Source organism: Globicephala melas, chromosome 16 (genome assembly GCF_963455315.2).
Source record: "Globicephala melas chromosome 16, mGloMel1.2, whole genome shotgun sequence".
Classification (NCBI taxonomy): Eukaryota; Metazoa; Chordata; class Mammalia; order Artiodactyla; family Delphinidae; genus Globicephala; species Globicephala melas.
In genome coordinates, this window is record NC_083329.1 from 31,636,872 (window position 1) to 31,662,394 (window position 25,523).

At 45.1% G+C, this 25,523-nt stretch overlaps 1 protein-coding gene across 48 annotated transcripts in view; it reads left to right on the top strand.

Annotated features, from left to right (window-relative positions):
- Positions 1-20,150: 20,150 nt before the first annotated feature.
- SORBS1 (sorbin and SH3 domain containing 1) overlaps positions 20,151-25,523 on the top strand; it is a 240,550-nt gene continuing 235,177 nt past the window's right edge. For 41 of the 48 annotated variants that reach the window (XM_060286519.1, XM_060286530.1, XM_060286536.1 and 38 more), the window contains exon 1: positions 20,151-20,274. The gene's annotated coding sequence lies outside the window, so the exon portion shown is untranslated. Of the gene's footprint in view, positions 20,275-20,705; positions 20,899-22,152; positions 22,280-25,523 lie in introns of those variants that run through there. The other 7 variants (XM_060286521.2, XM_060286524.2, XM_060286526.1 and 4 more) reach the window with 6 other exon arrangements.

Genomic DNA, 25,523 nt, shown 5'->3' on the forward strand with positions numbered 1-25,523 from the left:
AATGAAATAATGCCATTTGCAGCAGCATGGATGGACCTGGAGATTATCATACTAAGTGACGTAAGGCAGACAGAGAAAGGCAAATACCATATGGTATCACTTATAGGTGGAATCTAAAATATGACACAAATGAACTTATCTACAAAATAGAAATAGACACCAGACACAGAAAACAAACTTATGGTTACCAAAGGGGAAAACGGGGGATGGATAAATTAGGAGTTTGGGATTAACACATACACACTACTATATATAAAATATAAACAACAAGAACAACATTGTAAAACAACTATACTTCAATAAATAAATAAATAAAATACTATATCGTTGGAGTGCTTTGAAATGTCCAAACATTTCTTCTTTTGTGGAGCCTAAAAGGGAGTCTTGGCTGGGAACCCCAAAGTTCTCCAGCTATAAAATTTTATGGAGGTGAAAATGAGGTAGACAAAGAGACTGCCCAGTCATCGGCTGGCAGAAGTGGGACTAGTGCCTAGTTCTCCTAAGTCCACTACTTTTTCCAGTGTATCGTCAGCTGAGCATCAGAGGTGTTTTGGGAATATGTACATTATCTAGTTTGCTGTACTAGAAACAATCATATATGAGCCTGTCACCCTTTTTTTTTTTTTTTTTTTTAAGGCTCAGCTATGCCAGTTTTTTCAATTTTCCCTCATAGAATTTATTTACTTGCCACCTTCTGGACTATTCCAAGGCTGTCTGACACATTACCAGTTTGTTTCAAATTTCCCTCTATGACAGGTTTCTTAGCACTTATTTTCCTCACCCCTCTTCAGTTAAGAGTGGAACTAAGTGAATAAGTCAAGCACAGACAACTCTTGGTTATCTGGGGGCAGGTTGGCCAATTTTCTGTCAATCATGGTAAAAACAAAACAAAAACCCCCAGGGCCACCACATAATAGGCATAGAACGGCAACCAGTAGATGCCCCGCTGATTAACTTTGATGTTAGAATGTCCCTCCTTTCACCAGTCCCAGAGCGTGTGCAGGTTAGTTTACTGAGAAATGTCTACATGTGGGAGTTTAGTATTTTATTTCGGATGCTTGTCACAAACACTTTTACTGAAATTTTCCAGTGTTAAAGGGCACCTCAGTGATGCTTCAATTGCAACCTCTTCTCCATCAAAGAAGATTTTCCTGTCAAAATGGCAGAACCACATCTCCCAAGCCTCTATCTAGCTGACGGTGTAGAGCCAGTAACCAACCTCAGTTGACAGTGTTCTCATATTCAAGATTGAGATCTTTAAAAGTGCTTTTGGATGGTACTATGGTCAACTCTGGTCTCTGTTGGGAATTATTTGGTTTCCTTCCTGAATTTCTATCAAGGAGAAAAAGAGGCTTGATCTGCCCCCAGCAAGAACAAGAAGTGGCTTTCACAGCAGCTGATTGGAATGGAAAACCAGGATCAGATCCACCTCCAAAAAACTTTCACGTGAAAAGTGATGAAGTTTCAGTTATCTGCTCCAATTCAAGAAGTTCCAAAAGCTTCTTGAAAATTCAGAATTTCTTACTTAAATTAATGAAAGAAGAAACACGAACTATAAGTAGAGCCAACTTTTGTCATTGATACACTCAAGCGTCCAGGAGAGTCTTTGAACCCCAGTGTCACAGTTTAAGAGCTGAGTATAGGAGTAACTCTCAGAGCCATGAAAGTCCCTCAGGACAGGATGCTCCATCATCCCCCAGCCTGAGCTCTTGGCCTCAATTCTTTCTTCTGATGTTCCCAGGACACCTCACAAGTCAACCTACTTATCACCCTGCTTCCCTGATTTTCATGCTTTACCTCCAACCTAGAAACTCACAACTGCATATTATATAAGCTTAGCAAACTGGATATCAAAGAGAACTCCCCCCATTGGACAAAAGCTAGTTGGTACAAGACCTAGAAAAAAATCATAATTAATGGCAAAATATTTGAAGGATTTCCATTAAAGTCAGGAACAAAACAGGCAACTCACTGTAGTGTACTAACGCGGCGGACAAGGAAAGGAACGGGAAGCATACATATAGGTGAGAGGGAAAGAGAGCTTCCCGTTTCCCCTCAGTCCTCACTGCTGATGGCCTCCTTTCCAGCCTTGATTTTGCCACTCAGTCTGTGGCAAGGAGTGATGGAAAATGGCCTGTAGCTTAAGATGCCTATTAGCACTTAACCGATTAGCACAATTAGCACTTAACCAATCTGTTACTAGGTTGATCATTTCCTCTCGTCTATCTGGAGTCAAGGTAAGAGGCAGAATAGAAAAGGAAAATTTAAAAAATTTAAAAAAAAAAGAAGAACTTTACTAAGGTTTCCATGAGAGAAGACATGATGTAAGAAAGATAGGAGGAAAAACAAAAAGCAAGAATTGAGCAAGAAGGACAATAAAAGAGAAACGGAGAATGGACACGTGGATGGACGCACAGGTAGCAAGGGGTAGGATGGAGAGGTAGAAGCCTGAAGTGGACAGCGAGCAGGAGCAAATGGGAAGAAATAGGAGCCAGGAAAGCATCTGGACACAGGGCTTGAAGCCTTATCTTGACTGAAGGAGCATGGGGGTGTCGGAGATGGAGCTGGGTTAGCAGGAGGATTTGGCTGAGAAAGAAGCAGCGTGCAGAGGCGTGGAGAGCTGTTAGGTCCAAGGTAAGGTTTGGGGAAACTCCAAGTCCTTAGAGATGTGCCAGGCACTCTGCTAAGTGGTTTACATCCACTGTCTCATTTAATTTAACCCTTACACTAGCTCTGTTAGGTAGGTGCTCTTATTTTTTTCCCCTGTACAGGTGAAGAAACTGGGGTTCAGAGAAATTAAGTATTTTGCCCAAGATCAGTCATTTAACGATAAGTGGGCTGGGATTCAACCTGAGGCTGCTGATTCTGGAGCCCTGGCTGGGTAACGTTCAGCTTCGCTTCTCCAAATTCTTATCTGGCTTGACCCAGTTTACCACCCAAGACTGGGTGTATTCAGGGTGGTATGGGAGGGGTTGCTATGCACTGTGTAGGTAGGGAAGAAGAATTTTCTCAGACTAGTGAAATTACAGATGCCAGTGCTCGAAAATCCATGTCAAAAGAGGAGCCTTTGGAGAAGCTGTGGTTGATTAGTCCGGAGGAGAGAAAGGTGGGACACTGGATATTTGAGGGACTGACTTGGAAGTGGTGATCATCTCCAGAGTCGTTCCAGAGAGGAGACCCGTGGGTGTGATGGGGAGGTGATTACAGTTCAGTCTTGGGTCAGACTTTCAGTCAAGGCTTTCTGAAAGTAGGATGAGCTGCTTCCGGCTGCAGAAACTCCCCATTGCTGGAGGTGGCCATCGTTCATTCATCCATTCATACAGATTTCTGTGGAGGATCCACAGTGTGCCATCTGTATTCTAGGGAGACAAATATGCTCACTACTCTCCTGGAGATTGCATTTTATTGGGGAAAACAGGCGATAAACAAATATAGAGACCAATAATTATATAAACTACTTATAAATCATGCCATGGGTTATGAAGGAAATAAACAAGGGTCTGAGACAGGCAATAAGGGAGGAAACTGGAGGGGGTCTTGTGGGTGCTCCTCTGAGGGTTCCCTGGATCCCATCATGGTTACTGTGTGCCAGTCCCCCAGCATCTGTGCACTTCTGGTATAAGAATCGACTCCTGTAACTTAGTTTCAAGGAGAGCCCTTGGGCCACTGGAGCTCTTTACCTGCATGTGCAGAGAGCAACCCCTAACTGCCCTTAGCCCAGGACTCAGCCAGTAGAGCAGGAGTGTGAGAGCCCAGAAACAACGTTCGGGCTGCGCTGCAGCCTTCTAGGCTTCTTCCTTCCGCTTGCCTGTGCAGCTTCCCCTACTCCCTTACCAGTTTCTCCTGGGGCACTTTTTAAAATAAAACACTTGCTTATGAATTCTTGTCTTGGGGTTTGCTTCTGGGAAACTCAACCTAAGATGAGGAGAGAGTCCTGATGTGACTGACATTTTAAAAGGTACCCTGATTCTGGGGGAGAATAGACTGTGAGATTGCAAGTGTGGAAGTAAGGGGACCAGTTAGGATCCTAGCAGTCTTGGTGAGGGATGAAGGCTTGCTCTAGGAGGATGCCAGGGGTGATACCAGGGAGAGGAGAGATTTTAGATCTCAACAGGAATCAACAAGGTTTGCTTGGAAATGACTGAAGGAAAGGGAGGAATCCAGAATGTCTCCTGGATTAGACGAGGGGATATAGGGATATTAGGGATAGAAATCCTCTCATTGACTGGGAAGTAGAACTAGGTGAATTCAAAGCCATGTATCCATTGGAAAATCCATTTGCAGTGGCTGGATTTAGCAACCAAACAAAAGATGGGAGCTAGAGATGCCTACACATGAGAATAAACATAAAAGCACGGGGAGTGTACATAGACTGGCAGGTAGCTTGCAAGAATCAGCAAAGTAACTCAAATTTCTTTTGAGTTACCTAATGTAGGGTGTTTCCATTTCGTGCTCCTATAGTTCCCTACCCACTCGGATCCAGGCCATACCTGGCATTGTGACATGTGCTGGGCCTTTCTCTAGGAGGAAAGTGTGTGTGTGAGAATCAGGCAGGCTTTCTTGGTTTGGCTAATCCATGCTCTTCCTGTCTGATCACCTTGCCTTTTTAAAGAAAAGATGCTAAGCTGCTGCTGTCATTGCTGTTGTTGTTATTATTATTATTGCTAAGCACTTAGTAAGTGCCAGGCATTTTGCTTATCGCTTTGCACATATAATCTCATTTACCCTTCACAACAACTCTTTCAGGTGCTTTTGTATTCTATTCTCCTTTGGGGGCTGAAGACATCACAGTTTAGCTACTTGCCCAAAGTCAAATAGCCTGAGAGTGGCAAAATTGGGATTTGAACCAGAAGTCCCATTCCAGACCCCAAGTACTCAACCAGTATGATTAAACTCACTGAAAAAAAGAAAATACTCTCAGGGGAGCCTGAGCACTTCCTCCGCCTACACAAAACTCTAGTCATCCCAGGGCATTGGGGCTGATTCTCACTGTCCCACGCGCCACAGCCTCTCGGCATCCACGCCCACTGCCCTCTGTTCCTGTCCAGTGCCAGCGTCCCAGTTCTTCATGGCACTCAGATAGCTCTGCTCTACAAAACAGGCCTCCCTGATTTCTTCCTTGGGTTTCTAGTGAACGATACAAGCTCTTGAAAAAGTCTGTCTCTCTGGGGTTCGGGAGTTTCCTTAGAGTCCATCCCAGAGTACCTTGCTTAGAGGCACTTAGATCCATTCAACTCATGTTTCCCAGCAACCGCTTTGTGCTAGACTCTATGTCTGGCAATGAGAGAAGGAAAAAAAGTTAACAATCTGTATCTTTGGCTGTAAGGAAATCACAGTCACTGTCAAGCATGTTGTCTAAGCAACACATACCTAGAAGGCTGAATACTCCCAATTGTCTGGAGATTTCAAGGGCCTTTTCTAGTTTAAAGCGGGGGAGGGGGACTCCCTAAAGCTAGAAAAGATTCCTGCCACACGTGAAAACAGCTTAAATGTCCAATAGTAAAGGGTAAGCTCACTGATATACTATTCCACAACACAAAACATTCTTAAAGGATTTAGAATTCTGAATCACATGGGTTTCATAATATATTTTTGTGAAGTGAAAAAAAAATAATATAACATTTTGCAAATAGTGATACCATTTACATGAAAAAAAGTTACATGGTGTGCATGGTTAATAGTGATTATCTCAAAATATGAAATTCCTGGTGGATTTTGTTTTATTCTTATGATTGGCTTGAAAGTTTTGATTTTAAAATAATTTAATTAGGGCTTCCCTGGTGGTGCAGTGGTTGGGAGTCCACCTGCCGATGCAGGGGACATGGGTTCGTGCCCCGGTCCGGGAGGATCCCACATGCCACGGAGCGTCTGGGCCCGTGAGCCATGGCCGCTGAGCCTGCGCGTCCGGAGCCTGTGCTCCGCGACGGGAGAGGCCACGGCAGTGAGAGGCCCGTGTACCGCAAAAATAAAATAAAATAAAATAATTTATTTAGAAGCCTATCTGCAAAGACTACATACTGTATCATCCCAACTATATGACATTCTGGAAAAGGCAAAACTATGGAGACAGTTAAAAGATCAATAGTTGGGACTTCCCTGGTGGTGAAGTGGTTAAGAATCCGCCTGCCAGTGCAGGGGACACGGGTTCGAGCCCTGGTCTGGGAAGATCCCACGTGCCACGGAGCAACTAAGCCTGTGCGCCACAACTACTGAGCCCGCACTCCTTAGAGCCTGTGCTCTGCAACAAGAGAAGCCACCGCAATAAGAAGCCCACACACCACAATGAAGAGTAACCCCGCTCACCGCAACTAGAGAAAGCCTGCAACACAGACAAAAACAAACAAATAAATAAATAAAATTAAAAAATCAGTGACTGCCAGGGGTTTGGGTGGAGGGAGGGAGTAGGGAGGAAGAAATAGGTAGAACAGGAGGGATTTTTAGGGCAGTGAAACTACTCTGTGTGATATTGTAATGATGGATACGTGTCATATATTTGTCAAAACCTATAGATTATACAACACAAAGAATGAACCCTTTTGTAAACTATGGACTTTAGTTAATAAGAATATATCAATATTGGCTCAGTTGTAACAAATGTACCGTACTAAGGCAAGATGTGGATAGTAGGGGAAACTGTGTATGCTGGGGTTGGTGAGAAGGCATATGGCAGCTCCCTGTACTTTCTGCTCAATTTTTCTGTAAACCTAAAACTGCTCTAAAAAATAGTCTATTAATTAAAAAAAAATCTATTCTATATTTCAAATGTGCAGAAAAATACAGAGAATATAGCGAACACATTTATTCACCACGCAGATTTAATAAACCTTAAGATTTTGCCATATTTGTTTTAGATTATTGTTTAAAGAAATAACAAATTACAGAAACAAAGCCTCTTTGTATCACTCCCATTTAATTTCAACCTCTTTCCTCCCTCACCAGAGAAAATTCCTTCCACCCATTTTTCTATACATTTTTTTTCTTTTTGTGGTACGCGGGCCTCTCACTGTTGTGGCCTCTCCCGTTGCGGAGCACGGGCTCCAGACGCACAGGCTCAGCGGCCATGGCTCACGGGCCCAGCCGCTCCGCGGCACGTGGGATCTTCCCGGACCGGGGCACGAACCTGTGTCCCCTGCATCGGCAGGCGGACTCTCAACCACTGTGCCACCAGGGAAGCCCTTTCTATACTTTTTACATGTCTGTCAACATTAACAATATATAATATTGGTTTTTATATTTTACTTCTCAAAAATGGAATTATATATTTGACTCTGCAATTTATCTTTTTATTAATCTTATCTTTAAAAATATTTGTGTTGATACATGAAGCTCTAGTTCATTCATTTTAACTGCTGTAGAGTATTCCATCTTTTGAATATACCACAATAATGAAAAGTTTTAAAATAATGTTTTGGAGCATATGTAAATGATATAGGGAAGCACTCAAGATATTAAGTGAGAAAAAAAACAAGATATAAAACTTTACTTACAGTATGACAGGGCTTCCCTGGTGGCGCAGTGGTTAAGAATCTGCCGGCCAATGCAGCGGACATGCGTTCGAGCCCTGATCCGGGAAGATCCCACATGCCAGCAGAGCAACTAAGTCCATGCACCACAACCACTGAGCTTGCACTCTAGAGCCCATGAGCCACAACTACTGAGCCCGTGTGCCACAACTACTGAAGCCTGCGCACCTACAGCCCGTGCTCCGCAGCAAGAGAAGCCACCGCAGTGAGAAGCCTGCGCACCACAACCAGTAGCCTGCGCTCCCTGCAAGTAGAGAAAGTCCACATGCAGCAACAAAGACCCAACACAGCCAAAAATAAATAAATAAATAAATAAATCTGTTAGAAAAAAAACTTTACTTACAGTATGACACAAAACACATACATACAAAATAAAACGCTGCAATGGCAAATATAAAAACGTTAACAATGTTACTTTTGGATTGTGGGATTATAGATAGTTTTTCATATTTCGTAAACCTTATACAGTGAATAAGCATTGATTTTATAATTTTTTAAAAAGTAAGACTAAAAGCATGCAGTTCTACTAAAAAGTAAGACTAAAAGCATGAGTTTGAGCTATGTATCCCACAAAATTACCCCCTCCCTCCCCACCTGTGTTGGTAGAGCCCCTGGACACTCTGTAAACTGCCCTGCCCCGTGTCACCCCGTCCTCTCACAGGTGGGCAGCAACTGGCCCTGTGGCTCCTGTCCCAGTAGCCATATCTTCCTGATCACCAACAATGAGCTGGTTTCTGATGCCTGATACCCGCAACGCAATTATGGGATTGGCTATAATTATGCTTGCAGCAATATTATAGGATTGGATATAAATATACTTGCTACATGTTAAGAGAGTTTATTTCTGTTCACAGTTTACCATCTGCCCGCAGTACACCCCTTCCTAGCTGGGAGGGGGAAGAGCACTATCAAAGCCAGAGGTGAAACAGGAGTCAGATTGGAGGCTTTGAATCATCAACTTCTGAAAAATCATCTCAACGTGTGTGATGGAGCCAGAGTGTCAGGAATCACAGGAATGGGGCAGCAGGTTTTACCAGGTCTGTGTTGTTCTTTTGCTGCTCTGAGTGTGGAATGGAGCTCATTCAGACTTGCTCAGAAATTCCTAAGTCACAGCACACCTGAGGTACACACATTCCCCACCTTCTGCCTTGACCTCCCTCTCCAGCTCAAGTCCTACATCTCCACCTGTCTGATGAGTGGTTCCACCTTCCTGTCCTACTGTATCACCAAACTAAATTCAGAATGATTTCTTCTTAGACGTTCAAATTTCGACTTTATCCTGACTCCTCTATTTCTCTTAATGACGGCACCATGATCCTAGTCATCTGCGGGGGGCGGGGGGGGTCGTCTTTGGTAACCTTTCACTTAGGACCTTGTATCTAAGCAGAAGACAACTCGTGCCATGTCTTCCTTTATGAATTCAGTCCCCAGATCTAGCACAGTTCCTGACTCTCAGTGGTTAATAATTTTTGAATGAATGAACGAGAAGATGAACGAAATGTTTCTTCTTTTCCATTGCCCATGGTCACCTCCCAGCCTTTATTACCTCACACCAGGACTACTGAAGTAACCTCTCAGCTGGTTGTTCTGCCTTCTGTCTTTCTCAGCTTCAGTCCATCCTGCTGCTGCCACCAGATGGCTTGTGCTTACATGCCACCTCCATCACACCACCCCCCTGTTTAAAAGTTTTGGGTGACTCCTCACTGGCTACCAGATAAAATTCAAGATCATGACCTTAGCTTCCAAGGCCACTACACTCTAGCCTCAATTAATATCTCTAGCCTTTTGCTTAAAACTACTTACATTCCTGGGCTTCTTGGTGGCACAGTGGTTGAGAATCCGCCTGCCAATGCAGGGGACACGGGTTTGAGCCCTGGCCCAGGAAGATCCCACATGCTGCGGAGCAACTAAGCCCATGGGCCACAACTACTGAACCTGCGTGCCACAACTACTGAAGCCCGCACGCCTAGAGCCCGTGCTCCGCAACAAGAGAAACCACCGCAATGAGAAGCCTGCGCACTGCAACGAAGAACAGCCCCCGCTCGCCGCAACTAGAGAAAAGCCTGCACGCAGCAACGAAGAACCAACACAGCCAAAAATAATTAATTAAAAAAAAACCCAAAAACTACTTACATTCCTAAATCCTCTGTACTCTTCTCATGCATCTTGGACCCCAATTCCTGCAGGACACACCCCCTTAAGGGATTAGATTTTATGTTAACCTGTCCCTTCCCCACTTGCCTGAGCCAAACCATTCCAGTCAGGCCCCCAGGTGCCAAATGGGCTACCAAACAGACAGAGCGTGAGACCCTCCCAGGCAATGTCATGACACTGTGGAAAAGGCCTGATTGAAATAAAAAGTAGGTTATAAAACAGCATGAATTACATGGAATTTTTTTTAAACAACTTTATTGGAATATAATTGCTTTACAATGGTGTGTTAGTTTCTGCTTTAAAACAAAGTGAATCAGCTATACATATACATATATCCCCATATCTCCCCCCTCTTATGTCTCCCTCCCACCCTCCCTATCCAACCCGTCTAGGTGGACACAAGCACCGAGTTGATCTCCCTGTGCTATGTGGCTGCTTCCCACTAGCTATCTATTTTACATTTGGTAGTATATATAAGGCCATGCCACTCTCTCACTTCGTCCCAGCTTACCTTTCCCCCTCCCTGTGTTCTCAAGTCCATTCTCTACGTCTGCATCATTATTCCTGTCCTGCCCCTAGGTTCTTCAGAACCTTTTTTTTTTTTAGAGTCCATATATATGTGTTAGCATATGGTATTTGTTTTTCTCTTTCTGACTTACTTCACTCTGTATGACATCCACCTCACTACAAATAACTGAATTTCGTTTCTTTTTATGGCTGAGTAATATTCCACTGTATATATGTGCCACATCTTCTTTATCCATTCATCTGTTGCTGGACACTTAGGTTGCTTACATGGACTTATTTTTAAAATAATTCTGCATTGTGGGAGAAATTTTGCAAGATAAAAATAAAATTTATTAGAGATGATTTAAAAGTTTTTCTTGGGACTTCCCTGGTGGCTCAGTGGTTAAGAATCCGCCTGCCAATGCAGAGGACACGGGTTTGAGCCTGGTCCGGGAAGATCCCACATGCCGCGGAGCAATTAAGACCATGTGCCACAGCTACCGAGCCCACGTGCCACAACTACTGAAGCCCGCGCGCCTAGAGCCCATGTTCCGCAACAAGAGAAGCCACCGCAGTGAGAAGCCTGCGCACAGCAACGAAGAGTAGCCCCCGCTAGCTGCAACTAGAGAAAGCCCGTGTAGCAACGAAGACCCAAAGCAGCCAAAAATAAATAAAATTAAATTTAAAAATATATATATCAAAAAAAGAAACGTGTGTGGCCAAAGTATTAAAAAAAAAAAAGTTTTTCTTTTTGCTTATCAACGGTTTCCAATTTTTTCACAATGATCATATCTTCCTAATAGACTGTTTAAGGAAAAATAAACTTAGTGGCACAAGAAATTCTAGAATTAAAAAAAAAATCACTCTATATTTTGTGTTTTATAAATGTGAATTACTAAGACAATCCTTTTGTGATTTGCTCTCTTGGAAAGTTCATAATGCTGTTCCTTGCTAATTACATCACCTGTTACAGAAGGTGGTTTAGAAACACAGAAGTTAGCGTTTTCTTACAAAACTGAAAGTCCCACTTCTCATACATGTTGGCTGCCCAGGCCCCTTATTCACAGCTGCCGAATCTTGACATTGACCAACCCCTGGGCACAGGAAACCCTGGGTTAGGGAGTTCTCCTGGCATGGCCCACAGAGGCTTAGACAAGAATTGCCACAGAAGCATCAAAACAATAGAATGTGATGTCGTGGGCATCCCAGGGGGGAAATAATGCTAGTCTGAAATGCATTTTTGCATCATTGATTCTCCCTGCTGATTGAGCCCTGTTTATCTCATTTGGCAGATCAGCCTCAAAGTGCATGAACTATTTGTGCCTCATTAGTTTCCAATAGATTGATTTTGCTAGGGTTGCGAATTGGCCGTCTTGCATTGCAGCCCGCAGGAGCCAGCTCTGGCTCAGCCTCAGGGCACAGGCACATGGAACAGCAGCAGCCCCTGCAGTGCGGCCACCGGAAAGAGACTGAAGGGCTGTCCTACGGCCACAAGGACAGCAGTGCCTTAAGTCTTTCCTGGAACCAGGTAGGATAAAATAGGGACATATAAGAAAGCAAACAAGGGCCATCTCTGCTCTCTTTTCTTTCTCTTTCAACGTACATACTCTATTTGGCACCTCCCTCCTCTTGCCCCCAAATCCCCCCACTCCCAACCTTAAGCCCCTCTTCAAAAGTAAGAAAAATAAAGATAACATTAAAGAAAAATTAAAATAAATAAAATTGATGACCAGTTTATAAAACAGTGAGTGCTGAACTACTTACAATATAATGATTGGAGAGAAAAGCAGAATACAAAACTAAACATACAGTATGACATTGCTTTATAAAAAGTAGACACAGAAAAAAAGATTAAAAGGGAAAAAGCAAACCAAACGGGGATAGAGGTAACTTTGGACATTGAGGGATATGGACGCTTTTCTTGTTTTTTTTTCCTTTAAACTTTTCTGCATTTTCAAAATTGTCTAAAATGATTAGTAGTACATATACATATCCTCAGAAAATTTTTATTAAAATATATAAGGTAATAATACATAAAATAATAAAGCGGCCCATGCTTTTCATTCAGCAAGGTATATTGGTTCTGCCAGTTAAAAGAACAGAAAACTGACCCAAGCTAGTTTGGCAGTTCCTCAAAAAATTAAACATAAAGTTACCATATGACCCAGCAATTCCACTTCTAGGTATACATCCAAGGGAATTGAAAACATATGTTCATACAAAAACTTGTACATGAATGTTCATAACAGAATTGTTCATAATGACCAAAAAGTGAAACAAACCAAATGTCTATCAACTGATGATAGGATAAACAAATTGTAGTATATGTATACAGTGGAATGTTATTTAGTCATAAAAAGGAACAAAGTATTGATACACGCTACAACAAGGATGAACCTTTTCCACATTACGCTAAGTGAAAGAAGCCAGACACAAAAGGCCACATACTGTATGATTCCATTTATATGAGATGTCCAGAATAGGCAAATCTATAGAGACAGAAAGTATATTAGTGATTGCCAGGGGCTGGGGGGAGAGGGGAAACAAAGGGTGACTGCTAATAGGTGTAAGGTTTCTTTTTGCGGTGATGAAAATGTTCTGGAATTAGTTTGTGGTGATGGTTGCACAACCTCATGAATATACTAAAAACCACTGGACTGTATACTTTTAAAGGGTAACTGTTCTGATATGTGAATTATATCTCAATTAAAAAAAAAAAGAGTGTGTCTATCACACTGTCTTGTAATCACCCATGTCTTTATCAGTCTCTCCCACTCCATTGTGAGCACCTCGAGGATGAGGGCCTATCCTTGTTCTCTGGTTCTCCAGCCCTAAGTAGAGGACCTGGAACAGAGAGGGCACATGATATTGTTAGCTGAACGACTTGAGAGTTCTCTTCCCACAAGCCTAGGGCTACCTGGCTGGTTCTGCTCCCAACCCTCAAGAATGGTCTGGGTCAGGAATTCCCTAGTGGTCCAGTGGTTAGGACTCGGCACTTTCACTGCCTGGGCCCAGGGCCCGGGTTGAATCCCTGGTCGGGGAGCTAAAATTCTGCAAGCTGTGAGTCGAGCCCAGAAAAAGCCTGAGTGTTAGAAGCCCTAGTTCAGGTATACTATCTTCTGGAATCTAAGAGTGGAGCAGCCTTCAGTTTAAATACCAACTGGTGGAATCACATTGTTTAACTCCATTGAACCTTGTCCAGGGGTCACACTGAGTCAAACAGAGGGGCTGCCACTGACCCCTTGGGGTCCTTACTTTCCTCCTGTTGGAGTGCTCACCATGATTAACCTTCCTTCTTTGGAAGTGGCAGCCTGGGATGCAACAGATTCTGAGAACCAGGGTCTAGCATGCTTTCTGGTTCTGTTCTAATTCTAATCAGGGTCAGATGAAGAAGCCCTTGGTTCTTTTGGCCTAAGGGAGGTGATAGGTATCTCTGTCCACTTCTCCCTTGTATAAAGTCCAGTTGCCCTTACTCCTTGGGCCGTAGGACGATTCTTTCAGATTATCTCCTTCTTACAGAGTCAGATAAACAGGTAGGCCATGCAAGCACAACTTAGATTGCCAATTTAAAAAGGGCTTCAAACATCCCTGGAAATGTGTGATTTTCCAAGACCTCCTCTCACAGAGAGAGCCATGCATGCCTGGAAGAATCGCCTGGTTCAGCCAGTTGGGGCAGCAGGCAGGAAGATCCCTAAGAGGCATGGCCCAGTGACTAGAGATGGTCACTAAAATAGCATTCATAAAAGTGGGTCGAGGTAACCGAAGGTTTAGAAGACAGGTTTAAGAGACAGGGCAAGCAAGTTTGGAGACAGGACAGACTTGCTGAGGTAATGGAGAAGGGCCGATACCTGATAGGCACGCCCGCCATCTTCCCTTCTGCCCTTTCCACGGTGCTCAGCATCTCCTCTTGATGAATGCTGACAAAGTGTTGCTAACCTTCGCAGGACACCCATGTGACTCAGTATGGCCTTGTGTAATGAGTTCCCCCAGTGAACTCTTCCAATCACCACTGACAAGCTTCCAACAGCTTCCAGAATGTCAGTTATTACCTTAACACCATTACTGTTGATTTTTTAACCTTGTTAAGGTTATATTAGTTTGGTGAGGCTTGTTGCCCCATTTCTGCAATTGCTGTATTTTTTCCCTCAGGACGTTTAAAGTGACCTGTCTTCCTCTCCTTTGCCGTCTCTCTCATGTTCTCTGGTTCTACCCCTCTTTCCCTGTGCCACCTTTTTTTCCCTCTTCCTGGCTTCCTCCTTTTATCTCTCCAGCCTCAATCAGAATGCATCTCTCAGAGTAGTCAGCTCTATTCACCAACCATAAAAATGGTTTTCTCAAGTAAACGCTTCATTAACTGAATTACTTTAGAGTAGCAAGTCTTTCTCAAGTAAACGCAGCATATTCTAATTAATGAATCCCCTGCCCAGTCAGGAAAAAATGGGTCTCCCAGCAGCAGCTGCCTTCAAACTGCCCCTTCCTCTTTTCTTTTATTTTTTAATAAATATATTTAGTTTTGGCTGTGTTGGGTCTTCGTTGCTGTGCGCAGGCTTTCTCTAGCTGCAGCAAGTGAGGGCTACTCTTTCATTGAGGTGTGCAGCCTTCTCACTGCAGTGGCTTCTCTTATTGCGGAGCATGGGCTCTAGGTGCAAGGGCTTCAGTAGTTGTGGCTCATGGGCTCTAGAACGCAGGCTCAGTAGTTGTGGCTCACAGACTTAGTTGCTCCACAGCATGTGGGATCTTCCTGGACCAGGGATCGAACCCATGTCTCCTGCATTGGCAGGAGGATTCTTAACCACTGCACCACCAGGGAAGCCCTGTCCCCTCCTCTTGTCCCCCACCCAAACCCTTGACCTAGGGCAGGCCCTTCCATTAATACAGTGGAAGTGGACAGAAGTGCATTCTGTCCTTCTGGTTACTCTAAAACGTCCACCCAGCTCAACACTTTAAACGTCTTATTTTGATTACCTAATAGCATGAAACATTCTCAAAGCCAAACCTTACACCCTTGGTCGAATACAGTACAAATGTATAGAGTTGGGATTTTATTATGTACACATGCTTTCATCCGAGCAACAGCATGTGGCATATTGGAGCAAGCGTTGTTTAGATTGATGAACAGAGGCCTGAAGGCTAGGCCATTGGTGTGACCCATTCATTTTCATCTCGGCCCTGCTTCCGAAGCACAGCGATGTCCTTGCCTGCTCTCATTCTCTACCTGGCCCCTTCCTGACCAACCTCCACCCGTCTCTCCAAAATCCCCCAAAGCAGCATCTGCTCCCCCTGACCTCCAAAGAATGCGGAATTCTTGGATCTGGCATCCCACGATAGTCAAATCAGTTTTGTGCCCTCAGGCATGAGTGTAGAGATTTGCTTCTCAGTAATTCATCAGCAAGAAGCAAGAGAATCCATTCTTTAAGGAAGTTTTGCTCTTTCCACTACTTGCTTCATTTTCTTCAAGATGCTACAAAAGAAATTAGGTGCATATGGCCACCAGGGTTTTTAGTGATTTAACACCAAAAGGGGTTCATAATTCCCTTTCTCTCATTTGATTTTCTTCTTCCCTCCTGGCGTTCTCCAGCTGATATGTCTGAAAATGACTACAGTCAATCTTTTGGGTAACTGGGGAAACAAGTTACCCAAACCAACACATTTTAAGAAAGCATCTTTCACAACTTGGCCTCCTAGTAATATTAATAATAATATCCTCTTGGGACTTCCCTGGTGGCACAGTGGTTAAGAATCCACCTCCCAATGCAGGGGACACAGGTTCGAGCCCTGGTCCAGGAAGATCCCACATGCCACAGAGCAACAAAGCCCGTGCGCCACAACTACTGAGCCCGTGCTCTAGAGCCCGCGAGTCACAACTACTGAGCCCGTGCGCCACAACTACTGAAGCCTGAGCACCTAAGAGCCCGTGCTCTGCAACAAGAGAAGCCACCACAATGAGAAGCCTGCGCACCACAGCGAAGAATAACCTCTGCTTGCTGCGACTAGAGAAAGCCTGCACGCAGCAACAAAGACCCAACGCAGCCCAAAAAAATTTTTTTAATAAAAATAAATGCTTATATGAAAAAGAAAATAATACCCTCTTAGCGAGTGCTTATGTGTCAGGCAGCGTGTAAGCACTTTACATGCGTGCTGTCATCTACAGCTCACAAGTAAACCTGAGGAGGGTTGTGTCTCCCTCCTGTTACAGATGAGGGACCTGAGAACTTGCACAAGAGTTCCACGTTAGGCATTGAAGCCAGGATTCTGCCCACAGGCTTAACCACTATACTTCCCGCCATCTCTAGATCATCTTGTTTCTTTCCCTCTCTCCCAGGGTGTGTGATGCTGAAGATGGAGGAAAGGCTGACGACTCTGGGCTGACATCTACAAAATCCTGCTTGACCCTCTCCCAGTCCCTCACACTTAATGGCCTGCTTGAAGGATGCTTCCTACAGCACGTTTATGACCCTGGTTTGTGTTCTTGACCCTCCTGCCTGATATTTTAATTTCTCTCCAACAGTGGAAGGACTGCTGGGAATAATCTGATGCAGAAGAAGAGAAAACCAGGAGTTACTAGTAAGATTAAATTAAATGTAAGCACATTTTTAACAGTGTGTAAAGCATAGTGCTAAGCACTCTTTGAGATGAGCAGACACAAGCCAGGACATCATGGAATTTACAATCTGGTGGGGAGAGAGGATGAGGAATAAGACTGCATACATATATACATGAGTTCATGCCAAATATGGTGAATTCCATGAGAAAGGAATAAATGAAGTGCTGTAGGGCTGGAAAGCAGGGAGTGCTCACATTTCCCTGGGGAGCCAGGAATGAGGCCATATGATATAAGAGAATGGCTGGGATGAGAGTAGAAAGCCCCGAACTTTACTCCAGACTCGGTCACTGATATACTATTGTACTAATAAGGCCTTGGTATTTCTCCTCCCCAGGACAGGCCACATAATTTATAGGACTCAGTAGCAAATGAAAATGTGGGGCCCCTTGTTCAAAAATGAAGAATTTCAAGATGGCGAGAGCAAAGCAATACCCAAGTGTGGGACTCTTCTTAGCACGCCCATGAAGCAGGACTTCCCTGAGCTTCTGCTACCCCAGGGGTTACCTTTGGGAGGTGGGGAGGCAGGTCTTACCGGCACCTAGCACATGGCCTGCTACTCAGATGAATCATGAATGACTGGCGACAACAGTGAGTTGACATGAGTACACATGATTATTTCTTGGGGCACTTTCAGTGTTAAAATGTTATTAGACCATGATTCTGAACACTTCTTGAAGGAGACATTTGAGATGAATCTCGAAGGATAGTAGGATTTTTCTTTCCCTTTATCTTCCCTGTTTCCCTTCCCTTCTGTCCTTTCAGTATTTTCCCATTTATCTCATAAACCCTAATGACATACAGACTGGAACCAGCAGAGGAGTGCAACATTTGAGGGATGACTCAGAGACTGAGGCCTCATTAAAGATTTCCCCAGGCAGTTTCCCACTTATAAGGGAAGGCCTTGCCGAGAGATCAAATCTCCACAAGTAGAGTCTGATTTTTCATTTTAAGATGATTTTGTTTTATTTTCATTGAACAATTTGATGGATGTTTATGATGAAAAGAATCAGAAAAATATAGATGAGGGAAAAATACTCATAATCCTACAAGAAATAGTTCTAATGAGATTGCAGTGCAAAACTAGTTTTCAACCTACTTTTCTATTCAGGAATATGTTATGAGCATATTTTTGTTAATGAGTCAGTATACTTTTTCATTTTTCATGGCTGTATGATATTCTTTCTTATGGTTGTACTGTAATTTTCTTAACCAATCCACTCAAACTGAACATTTGGATTGTTTTTGATTTTTTTTTTTTTTTTTTTTGCTATTCTAAGTGGTGTTACCCTGAATTTGCTGAGTAGGCAATTTACTTAGTTACTCCAGCAGTTATTTTCCTCCTCTGTGGATAAACTCAAGATAACAGTAGCATTTCTTCCTGGGGTTGCTGTGTGGTATTGGTCAGTTAATGCATGTATGAACGGACAGTTATGGTCAGTTAATATTAAACTGGTCAGTTTATGCTCTTAGCATAAATACATTATACTGCACAGCGGACTAGACATGCAGTCAGCCCTCCCTAAACGCAGGTTTCACACCTGCAGATTCAACCCAATCAAATGTGATCAAATTTTCTTCACAGTTGGTTGAATCCGCAGATGTGAAATGCACCGATTTTGGGGGGCCGACTGTATTCCTTGTACTACTCCATTTTAAATAAGGGACTTGAGCATCCACAGTTTTTGGTATCCATGGGGTCTCCTGGAACAAATCCCCCACAGATACTGAGGGACAAGTGCATTAGCCGTTTCATTACTTTACAGGCCCAGGAGGAACTGCCTCCCTTAGATTGTGGTGGAAGTTAATAGTAGAGCCTGCAAAGCCGGACTTCTAGTCTAGTGTTCTTTGCAAAACAGCAGGATGAGGTGCAAGCTGGGGGACACCTGGTCTGGGGGCTCCCTAGATTGAATAGCTTTCTAGTAGTTTCTTGTCTCTTCAGTTGTAGAATAAGTTCCCAGGTGGCTAGGAGACTTCTAATTTTTTTTTTTTCTTTACACAGCAGGGGACAGCAGGTGCTCAGCAAAGACTTGACACTGTTCCTTGACATCCAAGAACCTTAGCAGATGTGTTTCCCATCAGCCTGTGCAGTCATCAAAGCCTTTCTTTCCCTTGCACACACAGCCTGTTAACTGGGAAGTGCCCTGGCTGAAGATTCTCGCCAAGGGCAGCTGACAAAAATCAGTTCTGTTCAGCCCAAGGGATGATTGCCCCACCTTCAGGGATGCCCCAGGGATGTGGGAAGCTAGGCGTGGAGGGAGCATGTTCCAGGCCGGTTACTTGCTGGCGGTGACCTTGGGCAAGAAGTTTCCCCTCTCTGCGTTCTGTTTTCTTTTTGTAACACTGAGGGGGACTGGAGGAGGTCAGGATGGTATCACAGTGGTTACCTCTGAACCCATCTAGCAAAGTACTCTTCTCCCCACTTGCGCATGACCCTGTTTTGTTTTATTCACCCTATTTTGCACATTGCAGATGATCTTGTTTATTTATTCACTCGTTTATTTGCCTGTCTCCCTCACTAAAATGGAAGCTTCATGAGCGGAGGGGTCTTGTCTGTTGTATTTTCGGCAGTAACCCCAGGGCCTAGTATATGCCTGCCATAGAGCCGCTGAATAAAAGTATTACATGAATGAAATCTCAGAGCCTGGGTTCCAATGCTGATTGCACCGGTTTCTGTGTGACTTGGACCAAGCCGCTTAAACCATTTCAGTTTTCCCACTTGAAAAATATGGATTAGTAATAGTGACTATCTTAAAAGACTATGAGGATCAAAAGAGAGAAAAACTAAGAAGTATTAAGCATACTGGCTGACATACAGTATAATAATGATAGTAGTAAACATTTATATAGCGCGACGGCCAGGCACTGATCTAAATGCTTTACATACGTTAACTATATTAATCTTCTCTATGTCCTGTCCTGCGAAATAGGTACTGGTTATTATACCATTTTAAAGATGAGCAAACTGGGGCACAGGAGTTGAGTAAGTTATATGTACTCAAAACAGGTTAGCTGTTTTTTTTATGCCTAAGATTCCTTCCCAGCTCCCCGTGGGCGACCCCTCAGAAAGATCAGAGGGCGCGCCGGCCCAGCCTCCCGCCCAGCCCGAGGCCGGCCGGGACAGAAAGGGTTACTGGGACCGCGCGCACGTTCTCGACGGGAGATCCGCGGGCCCGCGCGCCGGGCTCACAATGCTGCGGGGCGGGGCGGCGGGGCACTTCATCGCCTCCCATTGGCGCACACGCCCCTTCCTGTCACTGCCGGGTCCGGCACCGCCCCCTAGCACCGCCCACCTCCCAGGCGCCGCCGGAGTGGATGGTTCCAGACGCATGCTAATGAGGGGGCCGCCGCCGCAGCTCATTGGCCGGCCGCGGAGTGTCGGTGAAGTCAGCGCCGAGTCCCAGAAAAACAGAGCGGGGCCAACTGCAGAGTGTAGTGCGAGTTGGGCAGGACGCGCGCAGCTGGCCCGCCCGCCCGGAGACCCGCAAGGTAAGCCCGCGCCAGCGGCCCCTCAGCCCGCGCTCGCCTGATTGTCAGCGCCGGCGCCGGGGGCGTGCGCCGGCCCGGCCCCCGCGGGCGGCGCCTTTGTTCCACGCTCGGAGGAGGCGCGTTTAAAGGGCCAGCTGTTGGAAGGACTTGAGGGACCCCCTCCCCCAGAGCATCCCCCGTGGTCAAGGGGAACACCGTGGTCCCCCTCGGCGGAACCCTCCTTCCTGCCTGCTTGGTGGATCCCCAGTCTTTAAGGGAAAGTTCCCCAGGGTGCGGGGGTTTTGGAGGATTCCAGGTTTTTGTCTTTTTTATTTTTTGTTTGTTTTTATTGGTGGGTGGGGGTACGTGCGATCATGGCCTCTGCTAGGAGAGAATGTCCGCCTGCTTCAGGCTGGCTGCAATTTGGGTGGGTGGAGGAGACATCAAAGCCCGCGTGGGTTTGCGCTGTAAAGTGAAACTACCGAGGAGAGGCTCCTCTGCAGTAGCCAGAGGAGGAAGGAGGGAGCGAGCGGCAGGATGGAGGCATCTCAGGTGTGTTCATTCATCAGCATCCCTCTGGAGGAGAGGAAGGCGGGAGGGCAGCACGGACTACCGGTCTGGCCTAGGACCCGCCAGAATGAGCGGGTACGTTTGTGTGTGTGTGTCCGTGTCCGGGGACGCCGGTGCCTGCTCATCTGCCCATGCTCCTTCATCCCTCAGTGACTGGCAGCTTCTTGCTAGCCAGCTCCTCACCGAGATGAACAGAAAGCAACTCCTTTCTCCGAATTCCCCGGGCATCCCCGGCTCTCCTCTGGCTTCTTTCCGAGGTGGCTTCCTTGATAAGCGCTAGCGCCATTCAAGATAGAGGGGAAAAGAGGCTTGAAATCATTACGTTTTATTCACAGGGGAATGTGCTGTCGAATTCTGCATCCCCGTGCATCCGCTGTCGTTAGATGGCTTTGAAATTCACCAGTGCATGCTTTCTTCAGGCAGACAGAATTTATTACGCTATTACATTGCTACATAAAGGCAGAAAGGATCCCACTGAGCGTTGCTCGTTTTATCCAGACCCTGGATTTTCCCAGCATGTTCTGGCTGAGCCTTTGGATTTTTTGTTTTAAACTGAGCGCTGGGATACCCCTCCTGTCACAGGGCCGACCTGCTGAAATCGCCGGAATTGATTTCACCGTCAATAGGAGGGAGGTTCATTTAGAGATATCATGGAGCCTGTCTGGCATGTCAGGCCTCTGACATCACCCCCCGCCCCCCGCCCCCCACCCCTTGCGCCCTTTTTCTCTCCTAAGTGAAGGCCAGGGAGGGCTTGTCTCCATGCCCCCCTCCTTGGTTTGTGAGCTTCTCTAGATTCAGTTTTGTGTTTTTGATTGGAAAGGTGGCTGGGTTGTGATTGAAGAGAACGGAGTGGATTAAGAGTGGGGTGGGCAGCAGATGGGGACAGCAGCCTCAATGACAGAAAACATATGCTGGATATTTGGGGACTCCTGATCTCCAGCCCTTAGAGACAGGTGAGGTTGATGGGTGTGTGTGGAGCAAGAGGGGTGTGTGTGTGTGTGTGTGTGTGTTGACTGTGAGGGAGCGGTGGAGAGGAGGATGCTGCCAGCAATTTTCTGCCCCACCCTCTTGATGCTGCCTTAAATAGCTCCTTGCCATCCAAGCTCTGATGTTTCAGGCTCTTGGCCTGAGGGGAGGGGAGGGGAGGGGAGGGTTGGTCTTTTGGTACCTCTGCCCTGGGCACTGTTAGAGTGGATGGTTAGGAAAGGGTTAGTTCTCCAGGGGTTGCAGAGAGCTCATTTCTCTGCTGGAGGGCGCTGAGTTGAACTAGCTCGGGTGACTTCCCCGCAGGGTATTAGCAACTGAAAAGAAATGCTTTCTTCCCCATAGGACGAAGAGCTGGGAGGGTATTGTCACCGTCCGTCCGTTTGACACTCACCTGCTGTTGGCCCTTTCCTCCTGTTACCTCCTGCTTTCTTTTATTCTAGTTGGCGAGTTTCCGTGAACTTTTCCGAAGGTACTGGGAATATTGGGAGGTGAGGTAGGAGTTGTGGGAAAGGACTAGCAGATGCTTCTTACTGGCAGAACAAAGAACTGTGCCACTCTCCCTTTCTCCCCTCTCCAAAATACAGTCCCATATAGATAGCAGTCTGGGGTTTTCTTTGCAGAGAATGAATGGGCAGGGTTCAGGAAAGAGAGCTTGTATTAGGCAGCATTAGTAGTCATCTGGCCATCCAAACTTAGCTCTGGCCCCTCCCCTGGACTTGCAAATAGATTTGCTGTAGAGGGCACTCCCTGGTAATTTGGGATTTAATCTGTCTCTTGAAAAAGGAAACGGATGGTATCACAAAGCTTTGGTGGAGGTCCTCTGGACCAAAAGCAGGACAGCTGGCTTTGATCCAGGCTCCAACCTGCTTTGGGCTTTGGGCTAGTGGCTTCCGCTCTCTGGGCCTGTGTCCTTGTTGGGAAAGTGGAGGGCTTTGGGGTAGATTGTTTTCCAGGGTTCCCGACAGCATTACTGTTCTTAGATTCACAAGACAGTTTGTGATGGCATTTCTAGATTCTTTGCTAAGCTGATGTTAAATTCACAGTATTACTCGATGGCACGAAAGAAACATTCCAGGACTCAGCCTTCTGTTGGATTCAGATGCATCTGTTCCTTGATTAGTGTGATTGGTAAGGTTTTGCTGTATCTAAATAATTTAGAGCTAGAACAGCCCAGAGTGAGACACAGCCCCTCAGTGTGGGTGGTTGGTTGGGAGACCAGGTGGGGTGACAGAATGCTGAGGAAAGGGAGTTTCTATAGTTCATTCTCTCTCCCTGTGTATGTTTAACTCACTGATTTATTTATGGTTATACAGGTGAATGTTTAGATGTTTAGAACCTGAGAGTTGGAAGAGACCTCTGTGATTGCCAGGTTCAGCCCCCCTCACTGAGGAATTTGAGGGGTTGGGTGGCTCAGCCATTTGTTCAAGGTCACACAGCTAGCAAGATGCAGAGCTGGGCAAAAATCCCAGGTGGATGGATTTTAGGTCTTGTTCTAGATACACCTCTTAAGTCCCCTCTTCCTCTGAGAGAAATGATACTAAGATGCGGTAGAGAAAAGAAAGGAGAAATTAGGGGCAGTAGAAGGGAAAGGTTGGGGAAACAGACCAGGTAGGAGGTTGGGGGCAGGTCAGATGAGGAAGGGGAAAACAGACACCAGGCTTGGAGGAAAAAGGGATGGAGCTGGAAGGGGGAGGCTTTATCAGCTGTGAAATAGCAGATTTCCACAGCCCTTAGAGTGAAGTAAGTAAGGAGAGGCTTGGCTTAGACACGGGTTGGGATGGGTGAACGGAGTCCAGGCCAGGGTTGGGACTGACTTGGAGTCTCTTGGGATCTCTCTGTTGACCCTCAGATTGCAGTGTGTGGTGGAGGCTGATTTAGTTTCAGGGCCAACTCAGGCCTTTGGAGCCAGTGGGGCAGGCAGAACTTGAACACGTGGAAAGTCAGATGTGCCGGGAGTGATGCTGGAGAATGCTGAGGTGGGAACCCATTCTGCTGAAGTTCCAGTTTTGTTTTGTTTTTTTAATTTAAAACGAAAAAAATTTTTCCATGGAATTTTTTTTTCAACTCAAACAGCATTTTCTCCACTGACTCTCATTGGTGCTTTGTACATTTTATGAGATAGCGATTTGTGTGATAGTGTCTCTTGTACTTCCTTTTCAGAGGAGATATTGGAGGTGACGGATTTACTGAACTGTAGCTCATATGGAGGGAGCTTCCGGCCTATGACCTGAGCTAAGCCTCAGAATGTTTAAATGAGCAGTTAAAGAGCTGGGAACAGTGGTTAACCACATTAGTAACCATTCAAAGGCAAGGATAAAAGGTGATAATACTTTGAAGTCTATAGCCCAAGCCTACAGCTGGCCATGTACAGTGTAATTTACTTTGGCCTAGGAAGTCTTTCTGTGGATCCTTTAGTTGTTCCCTCTTTTTGTGTATGGTTACTCATGTCTGTCTGTCTGTCCCTGTATCTTGCTGTCTTCCCATCCTTCTTTTCCCACACCCCCCGCTCTACCTTTCTTTTTCTCTCCTACTATTATACCTTTTTCTTTGACCTCCTCCTCCATCTTTTATTTACTGTCAATAACATAGCGCTGTAGTGTATTTTAATATATTTATTGTGTTATTAAAATCTCATTCTCTCTGTTCTTAATTTGAAATCAGTTGAGTTCACTTTTTGAATGTGTATATATGTGTTTTACACACAAAAAACAAACAAAACAAACCCAATTAAATTGCTTTTTACTTCTGTGTGGCCTTCCATTGATTTTTTTTTCCTCTGCTTCTCTTCTGTGGTCAGTAGTGGCTCTTTACAGAAAAAGAAATTTCCCAGCTCACTGTCACGTGGATATTATTGTTTTTATAACAAAACCAGCTACAACAATAGAAAAAGTTTCCCCCTTGTTTGTGGACACAAGGGACACCCTCTCCCAAGAGATGTGCCCTATTTCTTGACTTCCTCCCATGGAAAGAGTATTTCCAGCGTATTCTCTAACAGGGGCCTGTACTGTAAGGGTTTGGAGGAGCTGATGGGGGAGCTGAGGTTTTATCAGTGATCCTGGTAATGCTTAGAGTGTGGGTGGGAGGGAGACAAGAGAGGACATGTAGGAAAAGTTCAGTGTGGTGGTTTTTCTTTATTTCTCCAGGCAGATCTAACTCATCCGGCAGTAGTAGGACCCAGACCCCTTTGGAAAAGAATGAGATGCTTCTCAACTTTCCCATTCGTGTTGGGACCCAAGGGACATCTTGTGTGACACAGGGAGTGTAGGCAGCCACTGACAGGTTGCTGTTATGAAGTCCCGGGTGCTTTGATGGATGCATGCTATGGTGTTTTAACCTTTCTTCTGACTCGTATTAATTATAGAGAAGCCTGAGTCTTGATGCTCAGTGGTCAGCAGATAGTTTAGTGTCTAAAGTGGGCCTCTCAAACAAGAAGTTGCCTTGAAGTCTCCAGTTCTTATGTTAAAAATTCACGTGAGGGGACTTCGTTGGTGGTCCAGTGGGTAAAACTCTGTGCTCCCTATTGCAGGGAGCCTGGGTTCAATCCCTGGTCGGGAAGCTAGATCCCACATGCCTCAACCAAGACCCAGTGCAGCCAAAATAAATAAATAAATAAATATTTAAAAAAAAATTCATGTGAGTTTTGTATTCTGTAATACATCTGTTCTGGTTTTAGTATAAAAGTATTTAAAATGCTTTACTGTTGACTACAGTTG